At 39.6% G+C, this 6,232-nt stretch overlaps 1 pseudogene; it reads right to left on the bottom strand.

Moving 5' to 3' along the window:
- Nucleotides 1–4,428: 4,428 nt before the first annotated feature.
- Nucleotides 4,429–5,338, bottom strand: LOC140517913 (L-lactate dehydrogenase A chain pseudogene; annotated as a pseudogene).
- Between the last annotated feature and the right edge of the window lie 894 nt (nucleotides 5,339–6,232).

Genomic DNA, 6,232 nt, shown 5'->3' with positions numbered 1-6,232 from the left:
ATCCATTAAGAAATGGTTCCTGGAGGACAGTAAGTAAAATTTCATATCAGATTCTAGGTAGCTTTTTTGCAGTCTTAAACATCATTGCAACCCCCCCCCCCAAAAAAAATCTGACCAAATAAAAATAAGTTCTTTATCCAATCTATTTTTGCTCCTTTGATCATGGAGAATGGACTAATCTTCATTCATTCAGTAAATATTGATCACCTATTTTGTGTAATATACTATATTTGGTACTTGAGAAGGAGGTAAAAACTTACTAAAAGGCAAAATTCCTGATTTCATGGAGTTTGCAGCATATGCAAAGATAGATACATACATACATTCATGCATGTATATGTTATGTATTTATACACACACATATCACAAGGTCTGATGCCAGGGTGGAATTATAAAGGTACAGAGTACTAGGGTAGTTCGTAGGGTGCAGCAATGTCATAAGTACAGTAATCAGAAAAGGTTTCAAGAAACAGGAAGCATCATGACCTGGAATTTGAAGGCAGAACACAAATTAGAACTTCTAAACTAGAGGCAAATGATGGTTCACGCAGAAAGAACAAGGTAAAGGATTAGAAGCAGGACGTAGAGGGTTTGTTTTGGATACATTGAATAGTCTTACAGAAATAGAACATTGGATATCTGCAGCAGAAGAGTAAGAGAGAAAAAAATTCTACTGAAATATAAAATAGATCTGTTGAAAAATAGACGGGGAAGGGAGGACTTTGCACTGTTTTGGTAGGTACTGATGTTCATTGAAGGTTTTTAACAAAGTTGGAATGGGTAACATCAAAACTGTATTTGTGAAAGAATAATTCACAAGAGAGGTAACATCAACTCTGACATCATTGGCCATTTCATCATAAAGTAGCCTAAGATTCAGTTTCAATAGAGGCTTTCAGCAAAATTGTGCAGTAGCAAAATGTGACTTAAACAATGATTCTTTTATCCTCACTTTACTGTTTTATTTTTTTTTTAACAAATTCATTAATTTATTTTTATTTTGCGACATTCAGTCCCATAAGTTTTAAATTTTCTAAATCTCCCCTCCCTCCTCCTCCTCAATATGGCATGCAATCCAATATAGGCTCTACATACACATTCTTATTAAACGTATTTTCACATTAGTCATGTTGTATAGAAGAAATGGGAGGAACCATGAGAAAGAAAAGCAAAATAAAATAAAATAAAATGAGCAAATGAATACTTTGATCTGCATTCAGACTCCATATTTCTTTGTCTAGATATGGATGGCATTTTCCATCATGAGTCTTTTGGAGTTGTTTTAGGTCCTTGCATTGTTGGGAAGAGCTAAGTCTATCAAAGTCAGTCATTGCACAAAGTAGCTATTACCATGTACAACGTCCTCCTGGTTCTGTTCACTTCACTCAACATCATTTCATATAAGACTCTCTAGGTTTTACTGATGTCTGTCTGCTCATTATTTCTTTCTCTTGGGAGGGGTGTAGGGTGTGTTGAGGGAGGGCCAGTACCTTTATAGCGATAGCTGCTGAGCCCTTTTCAGGGCTCTCTCCACCTTTGGTGTCCACCTGTTCCACCCAACTCTCACCTATGGCTCCAAGAATCTTCAGCATGTGTAGCGGCCACACCCCGGTAAACCATTTCTGCAGATGGGTCAAACTAGGTTGAGGGTAACCAAGGGTTCTCACACCCATTGGTGAGTTAGGCGATTGTCTACCCCAAGCATGTGAAGACTTCCTCTGGTGGAATGGGCAGATGAGAACAATTTGTTCCAATGGCCATGAAGGCAGATGAAACAGGCAATTTTGGAGTGCTTAGAGCTTGATTAGACACCAAAAACGTCAAGGTCATCCACTGCATCCCGAGCCATCGCCAGTCATCTTGACTCTGTCCTGCCAATGGACTATGAGGACACTGGAGAAGAGAGTGAGGCTGATGACTTTTTTGCAACTCTGCCACTTAAATCCAATTTATGCACGAATCAAAAGATATCACCCATACCATTTTACTATTATGCCTCACAGTCCTGTGGCGAGAGGCAAGTGATGAAGCAGCAGGTGTGCATACAATGGGAACTGTAGTCACAACCCTGCACACAGCTCAAGGATGCCTCCATTGTCCATCTCTATAAAGGTAAAGGGAATAGATTGTCCTGGGACAATCATATCAGGGTCTCCCTCTTAATCACTGGTGGCAAAATTCTTGTTAGGGTCCTCCTTAATAGGCTGATCCTTCACCTAGAAGATGGTCATATACCTGAGAGCCAGTGTGACTTCAGAAAGTGTGGAGGAACAGTCAATATGGTGTTTGCTGCCCAACAATTCCAGGAGAAATACCAGGAGCAGAACAGAGATCTGTACACAATGTTTGTAGATCTGACTAAAGTCTTTGACACTGTTAGTCATGAGGACTTATGGGAAATTATGTCAAAATTTGGTTGCCCAGAGAAGTTCATCAGTATTGTACATCAATTTCATGATGACATGTTTGCCTGGGTTCTGGATAATGGGCAAAGCTCTCATGCCTTCCCAGTTACCAGTGGAGTGAAACAGGGCTGTGTGCTTGCTCCCGTGCTTTTTAGTATGATGTTTTCAGCCATGTTGTCAAATGTTTTCAATGAGGATGAACATGGCATCAAGGTCAACTACCGTACTGCTGGTAAGTTCCTCAATGTGAAAAGGTTACAAGCCAAGACCAAAGTGGAAAGAGTGTTGGTGCTTGATTTTCTGTTTGCAGATGATTATGCACTCAATGCAGCCTCTGAAGCTGAGATGCAAGAAAGTATGGATCAATTCTCTGCTGCCTGTGCTAATTTTGGCCTAATAATTAACATCAAGAAAACACAGGTACTCCATCAGCCACCACCACATCATCCATACCATGTGTGGAACCATCAATTACCACAAAAGGAGAAGTTTTGAATGAATGCTGTGGATAAGTTCACTTACCTTGGTAGTATACTTTCCAGGGATGTATACATTGACAATGAGGTTGATACATACATTACCAGAACTATCTCAGTGTTTGGGAGGCTCTGAAGAAAAGTTTAGGAGAGAAGAGGTATTAGACTGACTATCAAACTGAAGGCCTACAGAGCCATTGTGCTGACCTTATCGTTGTATGCCTGTGAAACATGGACAGTCTACCAGCACCATGCCAGGAAACTCAATCGCTTCCATTTGAACTGTCTTAGGACCATTCTGCAGATCACCTGGCAATATAAGGTACCAGACACTGAAGTCCTTGCTTGAGTTGAACTGCCAAGCATTCAAACTATGCTTCAGAGAATGCAACTCCTATTGGCTGGCCACGTTATTTGAATGCAAAATGTACACTTGCCAAAAAGGCTATTTTATGGAGAACTCATATGGGGCAGACAATCACATGGTCATCAAAAGAAGCAATACAAGGACACTCTCAAGCTCTCTTTTAAGAACTTTGGATTTGACTATGTGACATGGGAGACACTGGCACAGGACACTCTAAACATCAGAAAGGGTGCTGTGCTCTATGAGTAAAGCAGAATTGAGAAAGCACAAGTAAAAGAAGGATACACAAATTTGGAATATCCACACCAAATATTCACGCAGACTATCTGTGCCCAACCTGTGGTAGAGCATTTCCAGCTCGTATTGGTCTGACCAAACACTGTTAGACACACTGAAATTTCACTTTATCATGGTGATGTCATTTTGGTCCTCTTCAAGAACGAAGGACAACAATCAACCATTTCTTTTTTTTTAAATCATTTATTTGTTCTTTATTTAGGGTTAGCATGACACTTGAGGAATTGGTTGCATCATCGTACATATACAGATCTTTTTATGTAATATGGAAATTTATAACTATATATATATATACATATATACACACACACATACATGCACACACATATACATAGGCAGACAAAATCAGGTCCTCTGGAAAAGTGATATATGGGGCCATGCTATAGTGCCCTATTGGAGGGGGGCAAAAAGGTAATCCATGCATCAATAAAGAATTACTACTGTATGGTGTTTAATATCCAGGAGCGTTGTCTTCTGGATCTATGGGAACCTGTAGCACCTACATACAGTGCAGGTTGTTTATATACCTGTGGGACACCAACCACTGAGACTATACAAGTCATATCCAGTATCATATGCAAACTACAACAGGGTTTAACAAATAGTAGTCACACTGTACTATTCCCCATTTCTAACTTTAGGAAGAAACTAGAGTGCATTCACAGGTTTTACGTTTCTGGTGTTCAATCACTAATCAGAGGAAGTATTTGACCTATCTGAAAAGCTCATCAGACATAACCCCTTAACCACTGTCATGTTGTCTTGATGGCAGCACATTAAAAGATTTTTAAAATTGCAGTTCCTTCTGGATTCCCCAAAGAGTATCTACTCTCTTCTTTAAACAGCTCTCCTCCTCTGGATTCAGGTTTACCTTCACCACATCCTAAATGCCATTCTGCCTCAAGACACATGGGACACTCAGGAGGAAGGAGAAGATATCCTCATAAATGCCATATAGGGCCTTAATCATGGGGAAAATTGGATGCACTCGCCTCAGATTCTTCATCATGCTTTCTGCCAGATCTGCCACAGACAAGCCAATGGCCCAGGAAGTGCAGCCTTTTGGCTTGATCATCTCATAAGCACTTTCAATCACTTGTTTATGAACGTATTTCCAATTCTCTGAATCAACATCAGTTCCCAAAGGAGGATGATGATTCTTTAGAGACACAACAGCAAAATTCACACTACTCCACACAGGAACACTGTAGTCTCCATGTTTCCCAACGACCCATCCATGACAACTTGAAGAATAGACACCAAGTCTCTTCCCAATTAGGTAACTGAGACTGGCAGAATCCAGATTGCAACCACTTACAATAACATGGTTTTTTAGGAAAGTCACTTGGCTTCCAGATCTCATGTGGCAAAAAATCCACTGGACTGGTAACAATAAGTAGGTTGCAATTAGGACTGCATTTAACAATATTGTGAATGATGAATTTAAAGATATTCACATTATGCTGGACCAAATTAAGATGACTTTCTCTCTCCTGTTGATATGCCCCAGCTATAGCAATGACCAGTTTTGAGTTTGCAGTAACACTGTAGTCCTTGTCAGAAATAATCTTTGGTGTTTTGAGGAAAAGTCTACCATGTTGGACATCCATCATCTCTCCCTTTACTTTGTCTTCTATTACATCAACTAGGACAAGTTCATCAGCCAAATCTTTTGTTAAGATACTAATGGACATGCCAACTGCACCAACCCCAACAACAGTGATCTTATTCTGGGGAACCTGGTCTTCCTTTAGGACATTCAAAATCAGCTGATCCTTGACAATAGATGTCATTTTGGGGGATATCTGGGAGGATATTGAGGTTACTGGTCAGGCTACAAAAGTTCTGAGTTAGATGTGAGGCTGCTACTCCCGAACTTGCACCTTGCTCATTATTTCTTACAGCACAATAGTATTCCATTACATTCACACACCACAACTTGTTCAGCCATTCCTCAATTGATGGACATTCCCTCAATTTCCTGTTCTTGGCAATCACAAAAAGAGGTGCCATAAATATTTTTGTTCATATGAGTCCTCTCCTCATTTTTATGATGTCTTTGGGATACAGCCCTAGAAGTGGTATTGCCCCACTTTACTGTTGATGCTCCTCTTTTCATGTTCCTATACTAGGGCATGTTTTTCATTGTGTTAAAACCATCAAACTTCCAAGAGACATGTTTTTTCTCCATGATCCCCCCCTTCCCTTACCTAATTTATTTATCCGATTCACCTTCTTTCCCCCTTTTAAAGCTTTCCAAAGTATGCAATTTGAAAATTAACTAATCTAATAAATCATTACATGTATAAGTGCACTGTGTCAAAACAGAGTTCTTGACCTTGGGAAAGAAAGCGCCTCTGTCATAGCCAGGATTACTTAAAGGGAATTATCAGTTGGGTTCTTTCTTCTTTTAGCTAAATGAATCTCTATTCCTTTAAGACTTAGCTCAAGCACCATGGATGCTCTCTTAATTTCCCCAACTGGTAGTGTCCTATCTCCCAAACTACTTGTATTTAACTACTTTACACTTGTGTGTGGATGTTTATAAATTTAATATTTGTCCTATTTGCAGGTATTTGTCACTATAAGTTTCATTCTTTGTACTTATAGATGCATTGTCTACCACAGTACCTAGTACATCGTAGGTGCATAATAAATATCCGTTGGTTGATTGATTGGTTAGTTGG

This window comes from Notamacropus eugenii, chromosome 1, assembly GCF_028372415.1.
Source record: "Notamacropus eugenii isolate mMacEug1 chromosome 1, mMacEug1.pri_v2, whole genome shotgun sequence".
NCBI lineage: Eukaryota > Metazoa > Chordata > Mammalia > Diprotodontia > Macropodidae > Notamacropus > Notamacropus eugenii.
This window is presented reverse-complemented; position numbering and strand designations above follow the sequence as displayed.